The sequence below is a fragment of the Zootermopsis nevadensis genome, unplaced genomic scaffold, assembly GCF_977971745.1.
Source record: "Zootermopsis nevadensis isolate Lab colony 2312 unplaced genomic scaffold, Znev_1.0 Znev_ptg000007l, whole genome shotgun sequence".
NCBI classification, from domain to species: domain Eukaryota; kingdom Metazoa; phylum Arthropoda; class Insecta; order Blattodea; family Termopsidae; genus Zootermopsis; species Zootermopsis nevadensis.
Window position 1 is genome coordinate 6,810,865 of NW_028259139.1, and position 19,365 is coordinate 6,830,229.

Sequence of the window (19,365 nt, forward strand, 5' to 3'; positions counted from 1 at the left end):
AAAGTTGAAAATTTTCAAAAATTCTTAGTTTTGTGCGCTTTTTGGGCGATTTCCCACGTTTTTCGATTTTTCGAAAATTTTCGGAAAAATTGAAATTTCTCAAAGGGGTACCCCTTTGAAAATTTTCAAAACTTGTCGAAATTTTATAAAAATTAAAAATGGCTGCAAAAGGCGTGAAACGCGAAGAAATCTAAAAATTTTCGAAAAATTCGACAAAAATTTTTAATTAAGAATTTTTCAAAAAAATTTGGTTTTGTGCGCTTTTCAGACATTTTCCAGCATTTTTTGATTTTTCGAAAATTTTGAAAGTTTTCAATTTTTTTCAAACGTCTCCTCAAGAGATGCATGCCAGTCTCGGTGAATGCCACATGATGTCTGCCGGAGACAGCCTCTATCTCACCCTGTTGCTTCTTGTCTCGTTGTTCCCACCAACCGGCCTCCGCAGGAGTCTGGTCTCGGCAGACCCGTGACTGCCTCACGTGTTGTGTGCCGTACCTGGGCTTCTCAGAGGCAGCACGTCACAGGCGTGAAATACAGAGACTGGTCCGTTCAGAGCCCGAGTCAGGCAGAGACCGCATTCGTCAGAGGAATAGTACAGCAGAAACAGTCCGAAAGAGACCGGTGAATGCCACGTGATGTCTCTGCCGGAAACAGCCTCTTATCTCACCCTGTTGCTTCTTGCCTCGTTGTTCCCACCAACCGGCCTCCGCAGGAGTCTGGCCTCGGCAGACCCGTGACTGCCTCACGTGTTGTCTGCCGTACCTGGGCTTCTAAGAGGCAGCACGTCACAGGCGTGTAATACAGACACTGGTCCGTTCAGAGCCCGAGTGAGGCAGAGACCGCATTCGTCAGAGGCATAGTATATCAGAAACAGTCCGAGAGAGACCGGTGAATGCCACATGATGTCTCTGCCGGAGACAGCCTCTATCTCACCCTGTTGCTTCTTGTCTCGTTGTTCCCACCAACCGGCCTCCGCAGGAGTCTGGTCTCGGCAGACCCGTGACTAAATCACGTGTTGTCTGCCGTACCTGGGCTTCTCAGAAGCAGCACGTCACAGGCGTGTAATACAAACACTGGTCCGTTCAGAGCCTGAGTGAGGCAGAGACCGCATTCGTCAGAGGCATAGTACATCAGAAAAAGTCCGAGAGAGACCGGTGAATGCCACATGATGTCTCTGCCGGAGACAGCCTCTATCTCACCCTCTTGCTACTTGCCTCGTTGTTCCCACCAACCGGCCTCCGCAGGAGTCTGGTCTCGGCAGACCCGTGACTGCCTCACGTGTTGTCTGCCGTACCTGGGCTTCTCAGAGGCAGCACGTCACAGGCGTGTAATACAGAGACTGGTCCGTTCAGAGCCCGAGTCAGGCAGAGACCGCATTCGTCAGAGGCATAGTACATCAGATACAGAAACAGAGATACCGGTTCCGCGACGCATGAGGTGGTGGAATTTTGAAAAATTTTCGAAAAATCAAAAAACGTTGCAAACGCTCTGAAATGCGCACAAAACCAAAAATTTTCGGAAAATTCGAAAGAAAATTAAAAGTTGAAAATTTTCAAAAATTCTTAGTTTTGTGCGCTTTTTGGGCGATTTCCCACGTTTTTCGATTTTTCGAAAATTTTCGGAAAAATTGAAATTTCTCAAAGGGGTACCCCTTTGAAAATTTTCAAAACTTGTCGAAATTTTATAAAAATTAAAAATGGCTGCAAAAGGCGTGAAACGCGAAGAAATCTAAAAATTTTCGAAATTTTCGACAAAAAGTTTTAATTCAGAATTTTTCAAAAAAATTTGGTTTTGTGCGCTTTTCAGACATTTTCCAGCATTTTTTTATTTTTCGAAAATTTTGAAAATTTTCAATTTTTTTCAAACGTCTCCTCAAGAGATGCATGCCAGTCTCGGTGATTGCCACATGATATCTCTGCCGGAGACAGCCTCTATCTCACCCTGTTGCTTCTTGTCTCGTTGTTCCCACCAACCGGCCTTCGCAGGAGTCTGGTCTCGGCAGACCCGTGACTAAATCACGTGTTGTCTGCCGTACCTGGGCTTCTCAGAGGCAGCACGTCACAGGCGTGTAATACAGAGACTGGTCCGTTCAGAGCCCGAGTCAGGCAGAGACCGCATTCGTCAGAGGAATAGTACAGCAGAAACAGTCCGAGAGAGACCGGTGAATGCCACATGATGTATCTGCCGGAAACAGCCTCTATCTCACCCTGTTCCTTCTTGCCTCGTTGTTCCCACCAACCGGCCTCCGCAGGAGTCTTTTCTCGGCAGACCCGTGACTGCCTCACGTGTTGTCTGCCGTACCTGGGCTTCTCAGAGGCAGCACGTCACAGGCGTGTAATACAGAGACTGGTCCGTTCAGAGCCCGAGTCAAGCAGAGACCGCATTCGTCAGAGGCATAGTACATCAGAAACAGACCTAGAGAGACCGGTTCCGCGACGTGGAATTTTGAAAATTTTTCGAAAAATCAAAAAACGTTGCAAACGCTCTGAAATGCGCACAAAACCAAAAATTTTCGGAAAATTCGAAAGAAAATTAAAAGTTGAAAATTTTCAAAAATTCTTAGTTTTGTGCGCTTTTTGGGCGATTTCCCACGTTTTTCGATTTTTCGAAAATTTTCGGAAAAATTGAAATTTCTCAAAGGGGTACCCCTTTGAAAATTTTCAAAACTTGTCGAAATTTTATAAAAATTAAAAATGGCTGCAAAAGGCGTGAAACGCGAAGAAATCTAAAAATTTTCGAAAAATTCGACAAAAATTTTTAATTAAGAATTTTTCAAAAAAATTTGGTTTTGTGCGCTTTTCAGACATTTTCCAGCATTTTTTGATTTTTCGAAAATTTTGAAAGTTTTCAATTTTTTTCAAACGTCTCCTCAAGAGATGCATGCCAGTCTCGGTGAATGCCACATGATATCTGCCGGAGACAGCCTCTATCTCACCCAGTTGCTTCTTGTCTCGTTGTTCCCACCAACCGGCCTCCGCAGGAGTCTGGTCTCGGCAGACCCGTGACTGCCTCACGTGTTGTCTGCCGTACCTGGGCTTCTCAGAGGCAGCACGTCACAGGCGTGAAATACAGAGACTGGTCCGTTCAGAGCCCGAGTCAGGCAGAGACCGCATTCGTCAGAGGAATAGTACAGCAGAAACAGTCCGAGAGAGACCGGTGAATGCCACATGATGTCTCTGCCGGAAACAGCCTCTATCTCACCCGGTTGCTTCTTGCCTCGTTGTTCCCACCAACCGGCCTATGCAGGAGTCTGGCCTCGGCAGACCCGTGACTGCCTCACGTGTTGTCTGCCGTACCTGGGCTTCTAAGAGTCAGCATGTCACAGGCGTGTAATACAGACACTGGTCCGTTCAGAGCCCGAGTGAGGCAGAGACCGCATTCGTCAGAGGCATAGTATATCAGAAACAGTCCGAGAGAGACCGGTGAATGCCACATGATGTCTCTGCCGGAGACAGCCTCTATCTCACCCTGTTGCTTCTTGTCTCGTTGTTCCCACCAACCGGCCTCCGCAGGAGTCTGGTCTCGGCAGACCCGTGACTAAATCACGTGTTGTCTGCCGTACCTGGGCTTCTCAGAGGCAGCACGTCACAGGCGTGTAATACAGACACTGGTCCGTTCAGAGCCTGAGTGAGGCAGAGACCGCATTCGTCAGAGGCATAGTACATCAGAAAAAGTCCGAGAGAGACCGGTGAATGCCACATGATGTCTCTGCCGGAGACAGCCTCTATCTCACCCTCTTGCTACTTGCCTCGTTGTTCCCACCAACCGGATTCCGCAGGAGTCTGGTCTCGGCAGACCCGTGACTGCCTCACGTGTTGTCTGCCGTACCTGGGCTTCTCAGAGGCAGCACGTCACAGGCGTGTAATACAGAGACTGGTCCGTTCAGAGCCCGAGTCAGGCAGAGACCGCATTCGTCAGAGGCATAGTACATCAGATACAGAAAGAGAGAGACCGGTTCCGCGACGCATGAGGTGGTGGAATTTTGAAAAATTTTCGAAAAATCAAAAAACGTTGCAAACGTTCTGAGATGCGCACAAAACCAAAAATTTTCGGAAAATTCGAAAGAAAATTAAAAGTTGAAAATTTTCAAAAATTCTTAGTTTTGTGCGCTTTTTGGGCGATTTCCCACGTTTTTCGATTTTTCGAAAATTTTCGGAAAAATTGAAATTTCTCAAAGGGGTACCCCTTTGAAAATTTTCAAAAATTGTCGAAATTTTATAAAAATTAAAAATGGCTGCAAATGGCGTGAAACGCGAAGAAAACTAAAAAATTTCGAAATTTTCGACAAAAAGTTTTAATTCAGAATTTTTCAAAAAAATTTGGTTTTGTGCGCTTTTCAGACATTTTCCAGCACTTTTTTATTTTTCGAAAATTTTGAAAATTTTCAATTTTTTTCAAACGTCTCCTCAAGAGATGCATGCCAGTCTCGGTGATTGCCACATGATGTCTCTGCCGGAGACAGCCTCTATCTCACCCTGTTGCTTCTTGTCTCGTTGTTCCCACCAACCGGCCTCCGCAGGAGTCTGGTCTCGGCAGACCCGTGACTAAATCACGTGTTGTCTGCCGTACCTGGGCTTCTCAGAGGCAGCACGTCACAGGCGTGTAATACAGAGACTGGTCCGTTCAGAGCCCGAGTCAGGCAGAGACCGCATTCGTCAGAGGAATAGTACAGCAGAAACAGTCCGAGAGAGACCGGTGAATGCCACATGATGTATCTGCCGGAAACAGCCTCTATCTCACCCTGTTGCTTCTTGCCTCGTTGTTCCCACCAACCGGCCTCCGCAGGAGTCTTTTCTCGGCAGACCCGTGACTGCCTCACGTGTTGTCTGCCGTACCTGGGCTTCTCAGAGGCAGCACGTCACAGGCGTGTAATACAGAGACTGGTCCGTTCAGAGCCCGAGTCAGGCAGAGACCGCATTCGTCAGAGGCATAGTACATCAGAAACAGACCTAGAGAGACCGGTTCCGCGACGTGGAAATTGAAAATTTTTCGAAAAATCAAAAAACGTTGCAAACGCTCTGAAATGCGCACAAAACCAAAAATTTTCGGAAAATTCGAAAGAAAATTAAAAGTTGAAAATTTTCAAAAATTCTTAGTTTTGTGCGCTTTTTGGGCGATTTCCCACGTTTTTCGATTTTTCGAAAATTTTCGGAAAAATTGAAATTTCTCAAAGGGGTACCCCTTTGAAAATTTTCAAAACTTGTCGAAATTTTATAAAAATTAAAAATGGCTGCAAAAGGCGTGAAACGCGAAGAAATCTAAAAATTTTCGAAAAATTCGACAAAAATTTTTAATTAAGAATTTTTCAAAAAAATTTGGTTTTGTGCGCTTTTCAGACATTTTCCAGCATTTTTTGATTTTTCGAAAATTTTGAAAGTTTTCAATTTTTTTCAAACGTCTCCTCAAGAGATGCATGCCAGTCTCGGTGAATGCCACATGATGTCTGCCGGAGACAGCCTCTATCTCACCCTGTTGCTTCTTGTCTCGTTGTTCCCACCAACCGGCCTCCGCAGGAGTCTGGTCTCGGCAGACCCGTGACTGCCTCACGTGTTGTCTGCCGTACCTGGGCTTCTCAGAGGCAGCACGTCACAGGCGTGAAATACAGAGACTGGTCCGTTCAGAGCCCGAGTCAGGCAGAGACCGCATTCGTCAGAGGAATAGTACAGCAGAAACAGTCCGAGAGAGACCGGTGAATGCCACATGATGTCTCTGCCGGAAACAGCCTCTATCTCACCCTGTTGCTTCTTGCCTCGTTGTTCCCACCAACCGGCCTCCGCAGGAGTCTGGTCTCGGCAGACCCGTGACTAAATCACGTGTTGTCTGCCGTAACTGGGCTTCTCAGAGGCAGCACGTCACAGGCGTGTAATACAGAGACTGGTCCGTTCAGAGCCCGAGTCAGGCAGAGACCGCATTCGTCAGAGGCATAGTACATCAGATACAGAAAGAGAGAGACCGGTTCCGCGACGCATGAGGTGGTGGAATTTTGAAAAATTTTCGAAAAATCAAAAAACGTTGCAAACGCTCTGAAATGCGCACAAAACCAAAAATTTTCGGAAAATTCAAAAGAAAATTAAAAGTTGAAAATTTTCAAAAATTCTTAGTTTTGTGCGCTTTTTGGGCGATTTCCCACGTTTTTCGATTTTTCGAAAATTTTCGGAAAAATTGAAATTTCTCAAAGGGGTACCCCTTTGAAAATTTTCAAAAATTGTCGAAATTTTATAAAAATTAAAAATGGCTGCAAAAGGCGTGAAACGCGAAGAAATCTAAAAATTTTCGAAAAATTCGACAAAAATTTTTAATTAAGAATTTTTCAAAAAAATTTGGTTTTGTGCGCTTTTCAGACATTTTCCAGCATTTTTTGATTTTTCGAAAATTTTGAAAGTTTTCAATTTTTTTCAAACGTCTCCTCAAGAGATGCATGCCAGTCTCGGTGAATGCCACATGATGTCTGCCGGAGACAGCCTCTATCTCACCCTGTTGCTTCTTGTCTCGTTGTTCCCACCAACCGGCCTCCGCAGGAGTCTGGTCTCGGCAGACCCGTGACTGCCTCACGTGTTGTCTGCCGTACCTGGGCTTCTCAGAGGCAGCACGTCACAGGCGTGAAATACAGAGACTGGTCCGTTCAGAGCCCGAGTCAGGCAGAGACCGCATTCGTCAGAGGAATAGTACAGCAGAAACAGTCCGAGAGAGACCGGTGAATGCCACATGATGTCTCTGCCGGAAACAGCCTCTATCTCACCCTGTTGCTTCTTGCCTCGTTGTTCCCACCAACCGGCCTCCGCAGGAGTCTGGTCTCGGCAGACCCGTGACTAAATCACGTGTTGTCTGCCGTAACTGGGCTTCTCAGAGGCAGCACGTCACAGGCGTGTAATACAGAGACTGGTCCGTTCAGAGCCCGAGTCAGGCAGAGACCGCATTCGTCAGAGGCATAGTACATCAGATACAGAAAGAGAGAGACCGGTTCCGCGACGCATGAGGTGGTGGAATTTTGAAAAATTTTCGAAAAATCAAAAAACGTTGCAAACGCTCTGAAATGCGCACAAAACCAAAAATTTTCGGAAAATTCAAAAGAAAATTAAAAGTTGAAAATTTTCAAAAATTCTTAGTTTTGTGCGCTTTTTGGGCGATTTCCCACGTTTTTCGATTTTTCGAAAATTTTCGGAAAAATTGAAATTTCTCAAAGGGGTACCCCTTTGAAAATTTTCAAAAATTGTCGAAATTTTATAAAAATTAAAAATGGCTGCAAATGGCGTGAAACGCGAAGAAAACTAAAAATTTTCGAAATTTTCGACAAAAAGTTTTAATTCAGAATTTTTCAAAAAATTTTGGTTTTGTGCGCTTTTCAGACATTTTCCAGCATTTTTTTATTTTTCGAAAATTTTTAAAATTTTCAATTTTTTTTAAACGTCTCCTCAAGAGATGCATGCCAGTCTCGGTGATTGCCACATGATGTCTGCCGGAGACAGCCCCTATCTCACCCTGTTGCTTCTTGTCTCGTTGTTCCCACCAACCGGCCTCCGCAGGAGTCTGGTCTCGGCAGACCCGTGACTAAATCACGTGTTGTCTGCCGTACCTGGGCTTCTCAGAGGCAGCACGTCACAGGCGTGCAATACAGAGACTGGTCTGTTCAGAGCCCGAGTCAGGCAGAGACCGCATTCGTCAGAGGAATAGTACAGCAGAAACAGTCCGAGAGAGACCGGTGAATGCCACATGATGTATCTGCCGGAAACAGTCTCTATCTCACCCTGTTGCTTCTTGCCTCGTTGTTCCCACCAACCGGCCTCCGCAGGAGTCTTTTCTCGGCAGACCCGTGACTGCCTCACGTGTTGTCTGCCGTACCTGGGCTTCTCAGAGGCAGCACGTCACAGGCGTGTAATTCAGAGACTGGTCCGTTCAGAGCCCGAGTCAGGCAGAGACCGCATTCGTCAGAGGCATAGTACATCAGATACAGAAAGAGAGAGACCGGTTCCGCGACGCATGAGGTGGTGGAATTTTGAAAATTTTTCGAAAAATCAAAAAACGTTGCAAACGCTCTGAAATGCGCACAAAACCAAAAATTTTCGGAAAATTCGAAAGAAATTTAAAAGTTGAAAATTTTCAAAAATTCTTAGTTTTGTGCGCTTTTTGGGCGATTTCCCACGTTTTTCGATTTTTCGAAAATTTTCGGAAAAATTGAAATTTCTCAAAGGGGTACCCCTTTGAAAATTTTCAAAACTTGTCGAAATTTTATAAAAATTAAAAATGGCTGCAAAAGGCGTGAAACGCGAAGAAATCTAAAAATTTTCGAAAAATTCGACAAAAATTTTTAATTAAGAATTTTTCAAAAAAATTTGGTTTTGTGCGCTTTTCAGACATTTTCCAGCATTTTTTGATTTTTCGAAAATTTTGAAAGTTTTCAATTTTTTTCAAACGTCTCCTCAAGAGATGCATGCCAGTCTCGGTGAATGCCACATGATGTCTGCCGGAGACAGCCTCTATCTCACCCTGTTGCTTCTTGTCTCGTTGTTCCCACCAACCGGCCTCCGCAGGAGTCTGGTCTCGGCAGACCCGTGACTGCCTCACGTGTTGTCTGCCGTACCTGGGCTTCTCAGAGGCAGCACGTCACAGGCGTGAAATACAGAGACTGGTCCGTTCAGAGCCCGAGTCAGGCAGAGACCGCATTCGTCAGAGGAATAGTACAGCAGAAACAGTCCGAGAGAGACCGGTGAATGCCACATGATGTCTCTGCCGGAAACAGCCTCTATCTCACCCTGTTGCTTCTTGCCTCGTTGTTCCCACCAACCGGCCTCCGCAGGAGTCTGGTCTCGGCAGACCCGTGACTAAATCACGTGTTGTCTGCCGTAACTGGGCTTCTCAGAGGCAGCACGTCACAGGCGTGTAATACAGAGACTGGTCCGTTCAGAGCCCGAGTCAGGCAGAGACCGCATTCGTCAGAGGCATAGTACATCAGATACAGAAAGAGAGAGACCGGTTCCGCGACGCATGAGGTGGTGGAATTTTGAAAAATTTTCGAAAAATCAAAAAACGTTGCAAACGCTCTGAAATGCGCACAAAACCAAAAATTTTCGGAAAATTCAAAAGAAAATTAAAAGTTGAAAATTTTCAAAAATTCTTAGTTTTGTGCGCTTTTTGGGCGATTTCCCACGTTTTTCGATTTTTCGAAAATTTTCGGAAAAATTGAAATTTCTCAAAGGGGTACCCCTTTGAAAATTTTCAAAAATTGTCGAAATTTTATAAAAATTAAAAATGGCTGCAAATGGCGTGAAACGCGAAGAAAACTAAAAATTTTCGAAATTTTCGACAAAAAGTTTTAATTCAGAATTTTTCAAAAAAATTTGGTTTTGTGCGCTTTTCAGACATTTTCCAGCATTTTTTTATTTTTCGAAAATTTTGAAAATTTTCAATTTTTTTCAAACGTCTCCTCAAGAGATGCATGCCAGTCTCGGTGATTGCCACATGATGTCTCTGCCGGAGACAGCCTCTATCTCACCCTGTTGCTTCTTGTCTCGTTGTTCCCACCAACCGGCCTTCGCAGGAGTCTGGTCTCGGCAGACCCGTGACTAAATCACGTGTTGTCTGCCGTACCTGGGCTTCTCAGAGGCAGCACGTCACAGGCGTGTAATACAGAGACTGGTCCGTTCAGAGCCCGAGTCAGGCAGAGACCGCATTCGTCAGAGGAATAGTACAGCAGAAACAGTCCGAGAGAGACCGGTGAATGCCACATGATGTATCTGCCGGAAACAGCCTCTATCTCACCCTGTTGCTTCTTGCCTCGTTGTTCCCACCAACCGGCCTCCGCAGGAGTCTTTTCTCGGCAGACCCGTGACTGCCTCACGTGTTGTCTGCCGTACCTGGGCTTCTCAGAGGCAGCACGTCACAGGCGTGTAATACAGAGACTGGTCCGTTCAGAGCCCGAGTCAGGCAGAGACCGCATTCGTCAGAGGCATAGTACATCAGAAACAGACCTAGAGAGACCGGTTCCGCGACGTGGAATTTTGAAAAATTTTCGAAAAATCAAAAAACGTTGCAAACGCTCTGAAATGCGCACAAAACCAAAAATTTTCGGAAAATTCGAAAGAAAATTAAAAGTTGAAAATTTTCAAAAATTCTTAGTTTTGTGCGCTTTTTGGGCGATTTCCCACGTTTTTCGATTTTTCGAAAATTTTCGGAAAAATTGAAATTTCTCAAAGGGGTACCCCTTTGAAAATTTTCAAAAATTGTCGAAATTTTATAAAAATTAAAAATGGCTGCAAATGGCGTGAAACGCGAAGAAAACTAAAAAATTTCGAAATTTTCGACAAAAAGTTTTAATTAAGAATTTTTCAAAAAAATTTGGTTTTGTGCGCTTTTCAGACATTTTCCAGCATTTTTTTATTTTTCGAAAATTTTTAAAATTTTCAATTTTTTTCAAACGTCTCCTCAAGAGATGCATGCCAGTCTCGGTGATTGCCACATGATGTCTCTGCCGGAGACAGCCTCTATCTCACCCTGTTGCTTCTTGTCTCGTTGTTCCCACCAACCGGCCTCCGCAGGAGTCTGGTCTCGGCAGACCCGTGACTAAATCACGTGTTGTCTGCCGTACCTGGGCTTCTCAGAGGCAGCACGTCACAGGCGTGTAATACAGAGACTGGTCCGTTCAGAGCCCGAGTCAGGCAGAGACCGCATTCGTCAGAGGAATAGTACAGCAGAAACAGTCCGAGAGAGACCGGTGAATGCCACATGATGTATCTGCCGGAAACAGCCTCTATCTCACCCTGTTGCTTCTTGCCTCGTTGTTCCCACCAACCGGCCTCCGCAGGAGTCTTTTCTCGGCAGACCCGTGACTGCCTCACGTGTTGTCTGCCGTACCTGGGCTTCTCAGAGGCAGCACGTCACAGGCGTGTAATACAGAGACTGGTCCGTTCAGAGCCCGAGTCAGGCAGAGACCGCATTCGTCAGAGGCATAGTACATCAGAAACAGACCTAGAGAGACCGGTTCCGCGACGTGGAATTTTGAAAATTTTTCGAAAAATCAAAAAACGTTGCAAACGCTCTGAAATGCGCACAAAACCAAAAATTTTCGGAAAATTTGAAAGAAAATTAAAAGTTGAAAATTTTCAAAAATTCTTAGTTTTGTGCGCTTTTTGGGCGATTTCCCACGTTTTTCGATTTTTCGAAAATTTTCGGAAAAATTGAAATTTCTCAAAGGGGTACCCCTTTGAAAATTTTCAAAACTTGTCGAAATTTTATAAAAATTAAAAATGGCTGCAAAAGGCGTGAAACGCGAAGAAATCTAAAAATTTTCGAAAAATTCGACAAAAATTTTTAATTAAGAATTTTTCAAAAAAATTTGGTTTTGTGCGCTTTTCAGACATTTTCCAGCATTTTTTGATTTTTCGAAAATTTTGAAAGTTTTCAATTTTTTTCAAACGTCTCCTCAAGAGATGCATGCCAGTCTCGGTGAATGCCACATGATGTCTGCCGGAGACAGCCTCTATCTCACCCTGTTGCTTCTTGTCTCGTTGTTCCCACCAACCGGCCTCCGCAGGAGTCTGGTCTCGGCAGACCCGTGACTGCCTCACGTGTTGTCTGCCGTACCTGGGCTTCTCAGAGGCAGCACGTCACAGGCGTGAAATACAGAGACTGGTCCGTTCAGAGCCCGAGTCAGGCAGAGACCGCATTCGTCAGAGGAATAGTACAGCAGAAACAGTCCGAGAGAGACCGGTGAATGCCACATGATGTCTCTGCCGGAAACAGCCTCTATCTCACCCTGTTGCTTCTTGCCTCGTTGTTCCCACCAACCGGCCTCCGCAGGAGTCTGGTCTCGGCAGACCCGTGACTAAATCACGTGTTGTCTGCCGTAACTGGGCTTCTCAGAGGCAGCACGTCACAGGCGTGTAATACAGAGACTGGTCCGTTCAGAGCCCGAGTCAGGCAGAGACCGCATTCGTCAGAGGCATAATACATCAGATACAGAAAGAGAGAGACCGGTTCCGCGACGCATGAGGTGGTGGAATTTTGAAAAATTTTCGAAAAATCAAAAAACGTTGCAAACGCTCTGAAATGCGCACAAAACCAAAAATTTTCGGAAAATTCGAAAGAAAATTAAAAGTTGAAAATTTTCAAAAATTCTTAGTTTTGTGCGCTTTTTGGGCGATTTCCCACGTTTTTCGATTTTTCGAAAATTTTCGGAAAAATTGAAATTTCTCAAAGGGGTACCCCTTTGAAAATTTTCAAAAATTGTCGAAATTTTATAAAAATTAAAAATGGCTGCAAATGGCGTGAAACGCGAAGAAAACTAAAAATTTTCGAAATTTTCGACAAAAAGTTTTAATTCAGAATTTTTCAAAAAATTTTGGTTTTGTGCGCTTTTCAGACATTTTCCAGCATTTTTTTATTTTTCGAAAATTTTTAAAATTTTCAATTTTTTTCAAACGTCTCCTCAAGAGATGCATGCCAGTCTCGGTGATTGCCACATGATGTCTGCCGGAGACAGCCTCTATCTCACCCTGTTGCTTCTTGTCTCGTTGTTCCCACCAACCGGCCTCCGCAGGAGTCTGGTCTCGGCAGACCCGTGACTAAATCACGTGTTGTCTGCCGTACCTGGGCTTCTCAGAGGCAGCACGTCACAGGCGTGCAATACAGAGACTGGTCTGTTCAGAGCCCGAGTCAGGCAGAGACCGCATTCGTCAGAGGAATAGTACAGCAGAAACAGTCCGAGAGAGACCGGTGAATGCCACATGATGTATCTGCCGGAAACAGTCTCTATCTCACCCTGTTGCTTCTTGCCTCGTTGTTCCCACCAACCGGCCTCCGCAGGAGTCTTTTCTCGGCAGACCCGTGACTGCCTCACGTGTTGTCTGCCGTACCTGGGCTTCTCAGAGGCAGCACGTCACAGGCGTGTAATTCAGAGACTGGTCCGTTCAGAGCCCGAGTCAGGCAGAGACCGCATTCGTCAGAGTCATAGTACATCAGAAACAGACCTAGAGAGACCGGTTCCGCGACGTGGAATTTTGAAAAATTTTCGAAAAATCAAAAAACGTTGCAAACGCTCTGAAATGCGCACAAAACCAAAAATTTTCGGAAAATTCGAAAGAAAATTAAAAGTTGAAAATTTTCAAAAATTCTTAGTTTTGTGCGCTTTTTGGGCGATTTCCCACGTTTTTCGATTTTTCGAAAATTTTCGGAAAAATTGAAATTTCTCAAAGGGGTACCCCTTTGAAAATTTTCAAAACTTGTCGAAATTTTATAAAAATTAAAAATGGCTGCAAAAGGCGTGAAACGCGAAGAAATCTAAAAATTTTCGAAAAATTCGACAAAAATTTTTAATTAAGAATTTTTCAAAAAAATTTGGTTTTGTGCGCTTTTCAGACATTTTCCAGCATTTTTTGATTTTTCGAAAATTTTGAAAGTTTTCAATTTTTTTCAAACGTCTCCTCAAGAGATGCATGCCAGTCTCGGTGAATGCCACATGATGTCTGCCGGAGACAGCCTCTATCTCACCCTGTTGCTTCTTGTCTCGTTGTTCCCACCAACCGGCCTCCGCAGGAGTCTGGTCTCGGCAGACCCGTGACTGCCTCACGTGTTGTCTGCCGTACCTGGGCTTCTCAGAGGCAGCACGTCACAGGCGTGAAATACAGAGACTGGTCCGTTCAGAACCCGAGTCAGGCAGAGACCGCATTCGTCAGAGGAATAGTACAGCAGAAACAGTCCGAGAGAGACCGGTGAATGCCACATGATGTCTCTGCCGGAAACAGCCTCTATCTCACCCTGTTGCTTCTTGCCTCGTTGTTCCCACCAACCGGCCTCCGCAGGAGTCTGGCCTCGGCAGACCCGTGACTGCCTCACGTGTTGTCTGCCGTACCTGGGCTTCTAAGAGGCAGCACGTCACAGGCGTGTAATACAGACACTGGTCCGTTCAGAGCCCGAGTGAGGCAGAGACCGCATTCGTCAGAGGCATAGTATATCAGAAACAGTCCGAGAGAGACCGGTGAATGCCACATGATGTCTCTGCCGGAGACAGCCTCTATCTCACCCTGTTGCTTCTTGTCTCGTTGTTCCCACCAACCGGCCTCCGCAGGAGTCTGGTCTCGGCAGACCCGTGACTAAATCACGTGTTGTCTGCCGTACCTGGGCTTCTCAGAGGCAGCACGTCACAGGCGTGTAATACAGACACTGGTCCGTTCAGAGCCTGAGTGAGGCAGAGACCGCATTCGTCAGAGGCATAGTACATCAGAAAAAGTCCGAGAGAGACCGGTGAATGCCACATGATGTCTCTGCCGGAGACAGCCTCTATCTCACCCTCTTGCTACTTGCCTCGTTGTTCCCACCAACCGGCCTCCGCAGGAGTCTGGTCTCGGCAGACCCGTGACTGCCTCACGTGTTGTCTGCCGTACCTGGGCTTCTCAGAGGCAGCACGTCACAGGCGTGTAATACAGAGACTGGTCCGTTCAGAGCCCGAGTCAGGCAGAGACCGCATTCGTCAGAGGCATAGTACATCAGATACAGAAAGAGAGAGACCGGTTCCGCGACGCATGAGGTGGTGGAATTTTGAGAAATTTTCGAAAAATCAAAAAACGTTGCAAACGCTCTGAAATGCGCACAAAACCAAAAATTTTCGGAAAATTCGAAAGAAAATTAAAAGTTGAAAATTTTCAAAAATTCTTAGTTTTGTGCGCTTTTTGGGCGATTTCCCACGTTTTTCGATTTTTCGAAAATTTTCGGAAAAATTGAAATTTCTCAAAGGGGTACCCCTTTGAAAATTTTCAAAACTTGTCGAAATTTTATAAAAATTAAAAATGGCTGCAAAAGGCGTGAAACGCGAAGAAATCTAAAAATTTTCGAAATTTTCGACAAAAAGTTTTAATTCAGAATTTTTCAAAAAAATTTGGTTTTGTGCGCTTTTCAGACATTTTCCAGCATTTTTTTATTTTTCGAAAATTTTGAAAATTTTCAATTTTTTTCAAACGTCTCCTCAAGAGATGCATGCCAGTCTCGGTGATTGCCACATGATATCTCTGCCGGAGACAGCCTCTATCTCACCCTGTTGCTTCTTGTCTCGTTGTTCCCACCAACCGGCCTTCGCAGGAGTCTGGTCTCGGCAGACCCGTGACTAAATCACGTGTTGTCTGCCGTACCTGGGCTTCTCAGAGGCAGCACGTCACAGGCGTGTAATACAGAGACTGGTCCGTTCAGAGCCCGAGTCAGGCAGAGACCGCATTCGTCAGAGGAATAGTACAGCAGAAACAGTCCGAGAGAGACCGGTGAATGCCACATGATGTATCTGCCGGAAACAGCCTCTATCTCACCCTGTTCCTTCTTGCCTCGTTGTTCCCACCAACCGGCCTCCGCAGGAGTCTTTTCTCGGCAGACCCGTGACTGCCTCACGTGTTGTCTGCCGTACCTGGGCTTCTCAGAGGCAGCACCTCACAGGCGTGTAATACAGAGACTGGTCCGTTCAGAGCCCGAGTCAAGCAGAGACCGCATTCGTCAGAGGCATAGTACATCAGAAACAGACCTAGAGAGACCGGTTCCGCGACGTGGAATTTTGAAAATTTTTCGAAAAATCAAAAAACGTTGCAAACGCTCTGAAATGCGCACAAAACCAAAAATTTTCGGAAAATTCGAAAGAAAATTAAAAGTTGAAAATTTTCAAAAATTCTTAGTTTTGTGCGCTTTTTGGGCGATTTCCCACGTTTTTCGATTTTTCGAAAATTTTCGGAAAAATTGAAATTTCTCAAAGGGGTACCCCTTTGAAAATTTTCAAAACTTGTCGAAATTTTATAAAAATTAAAAATGGCTGCAAAAGGCGTGAAACGCGAAGAAATCTAAAAATTTTCGAAAAATTCGACAAAAATTTTTAATTAAGAATTTTTCAAAAAAATTTGGTTTTGTGCGCTTTTCAGACATTTTCCAGCATTTTTTGATTTTTCGAAAATTTTGAAAGTTTTCAATTTTTTTCAAACGTCTCCTCAAGAGATGCATGCCAGTCTCGGTGAATGCCACATGATATCTGCCGGAGACAGCCTCTATCTCACCCAGTTGCTTCTTGTCTCGTTGTTCCCACCAACCGGCCTCCGCAGGAGTCTGGTCTCGGCAGACCCGTGACTGCCTCACGTGTTGTCTGCCGTACCTGGGCTTCTCAGAGGCAGCACGTCACAGGCGTGAAATACAGAGACTGGTCCGTTCAGAGCCCGAGTCAGGCAGAGACCGCATTCGTCAGAGGAATAGTACAGCAGAAACAGTCCGAGAGAGACCGGTGAATGCCACATGATGTCTCTGCCGGAAACAGCCTCTATCTCACCCGGTTGCTTCTTGCCTCGTTGTTCCCACCAACCGGCCTATGCAGGAGTCTGGCCTCGGCAGACCCGTGACTGCCTCACGTGTTGTCTGCCGTACCTGGGCTTCTAAGAGTCAGCATGTCACAGGCGTGTAATACAGACACTGGTCCGTTCAGAGCCCGAGTGAGGCAGAGACCGCATTCGTCAGAGGCATAGTATATCAGAAACAGTCCGAGAGAGACCGGTGAATGCCACATGATGTCTCTGCCGGAGACAGCCTCTATCTCACCCTGTTGCTTCTTGTCTCGTTGTTCCCACCAACCGGCCTCCGCAGGAGTCTGGTCTCGGCAGACCCGTGACTAAATCACGTGTTGTCTGCCGTACCTGGGCTTCTCAGAGGCAGCACGTCACAGGCGTGTAATACAGACACTGGTCCGTTCAGAGCCTGAGTGAGGCAGAGACCGCATTCGTCAGAGGCATAGTACATCAGAAAAAGTCCGAGAGAGACCGGTGAATGCCACATGATGTCTCTGCCGGAGACAGCCTCTATCTCACCCTCTTGCTACTTGCCTCGTTGTTCCCACCAACCGGATTCCGCAGGAGTCTGGTCTCGGCAGACCCGTGACTGCCTCACGTGTTGTCTGCCGTACCTGGGCTTCTCAGAGGCAGCACGTCACAGGCGTGTAATACAGAGACTGGTCCGTTCAGAGCCCGAGTCAGGCAGAGACCGCATTCGTCAGAGGCATAGTACATCAGATACAGAAAGAGAGAGACCGGTTCCGCGACGCATGAGGTGGTGGAATTTTGAAAAATTTTCGAAAAATCAAAAAACGTTGCAAACGCTCTGAAATGCGCACAAAACCAAAAATTTTCGGAAAATTCGAAAGAAAATTAAAAGTTGAAAATTTTCAAAAATTCTTAGTTTTGTGCGCTTTTTGGGCGATTTCCCACGTTTTTCGATTTTTCGAAAATTTTCGGAAAAATTGAAATTTCTCAAAGGGGTACCCCTTTGAAAATTTTCAAAAATTGTCGAAATTTTATAAAAATTAAAAATGGCTGCAAATGGCGTGAAACGCGAAGAAAACTAAAAAATTTCGAAATTTTCGACAAAAAGTTTTAATTCAGAATTTTTCAAAAAAATTTGGTTTTGTGCGCTTTTCAGACATTTTCCAGCATTTTTTTATTTTTCGAAAATTTTGAAAATTTTCAATTTTTTTCAAACGTCTCCTCAAGAGATGCATGCCAGTCTCGGTGATTGCCACATGATGTCTCTGCCGGAGACAGCCTCTATCTCACCCTGTTGCTTCTTGTCTCGTTGTTCCCACCAACCGGCCTCCGCAGGAGTCTGGTCTCGGCAGACCCGTGACTAAATCACGTGTTGTCTGCCGTACCTGGGCTTCTCAGAGGCAGCACGTCACAGGCGTGTAATACAGAGACTGGTCCGTTCAGAGCCCGAGTCAGGCAGAGACCGCATTCGTCAGAGGAATAGTACAGCAGAAACAGTCCGAGAGAGACCGGTGAATGCCACATGATGTATCTGCCGGAAACAGCCTCTATCTCACCCTGTTGCTTCTTGCCTCGTTGTTCCCACCAACCGGCCTCCGCAGGAGTCTTTTCTCGGCAGACCCGTGACTGCCTCACGTGTTGTCTGCCGTACCTGGGCTTCTCAGAGGCAGCACGTCACAGGCGTGTAATACAGAGACTGGTCCGTTCAGAGCCCGAGTCAGGCAGAGACCGCATTCGTCAGAGGCATAGTACATCAGAAACAGACCTAGAGAGACCGGTTCCGCGACGTGGAATTTTGAAAATTTTTCGAAAAATCAAAAAACGTTGCAAACGCTCTGAAATGCGCACAAAACCAAAAATTTTCGGAAAATTCGAAAGAAAATTAAAAGTTGAAAATTTTCAAAAATTCTTAGTTTTGTGCGCTTTTTGGGCGATTTCCCACGTTTTTCGATTTTTCGAAAATTTTCGGAAAAATTGAAATTTCTCAAAGGGGTACCCCTTTGAAAATTTTCAAAACTTGTCGAAATTTTATAAAAATTAAAAATGGCTGCAAAAGGCGTGAAACGCGAAGAAATCTAAAAATTTTCGAAAAATTCGACAAAAATTTTTAATTAAGAATTTTTCAAAAAAATTTGGTTTTGTGCGCTTTTCAGACATTTTCCAGCATTTTTTGATTTTTCGAAAATTTTGAAAGTTTTCAATTTTTTTCAAACGTCTCCTCAAGAGATGCATGCCAGTCTCGGTGAATGCCACATGATGTCTGCCGGAGACAGCCTCTATCTCACCCTGTTGCTTCTTGTCTCGTTGTTCCCACCAACCGGCCTCCGCAGGAGTCTGGTCTCGGCAGACCCGTGACTGCCTCACGTGTTGTCTGCCGTACCTGGGCTTCTCAGAGGCAGCACGTCACAGGCGTGAAATACAGAGACTGGTCCGTTCAGAGCCCGAGTCAGGCAGAGACCGCATTCGTCAGAGGAATAGTACAGCAGAAACAGTCCGAGAGAGACCGGTGAATGCCACATGATGTCTCTGCCGGAAACAGCCTCTATCTCACCCTGTTGCTTCTTGCCTCGTTGTTCCCACCAACCGGCCTCCGCAGGAGTCTGGTCTCGGCAGACCCGTGACTAAATCACGTGTTGTCTGCCGTAACTGGGCTTCTCAGAGGCAGCACGTCACAGGCGTGTAATACAGAGACTGGTCCGTTCAGAGCCCGAGTCAGGCAGAGACCGCATTCGTCAGAGGCATAGTACATCAGATACAGAAAGAGAGAGACCGGTTCCGCGACGCATGAGGTGGTGGAATTTTGAAAAATTTTCGAAAAATCAAAAAACGTTGCAAACGCTCTGAAATGCGCACAAAACCAAAAATTTTCGGAAAATTCAAAAGAAAATTAAAAGTTGAAAATTTTCAAAAATTCTTAGTTTTGTGCGCTTTTTGGGCGATTTCCCACGTTTTTCGATTTTTCGAAAATTTTCGGAAAAATTGAAATTTCTCAAAGGGGTACCCCTTTGAAAATTTTCAAAAATTGTCGAAATTTTATAAAAATTAAAAATGGCTGCAAATGGCGTGAAACGCGAAGAAAACTAAAAATTTTCGAAATTTT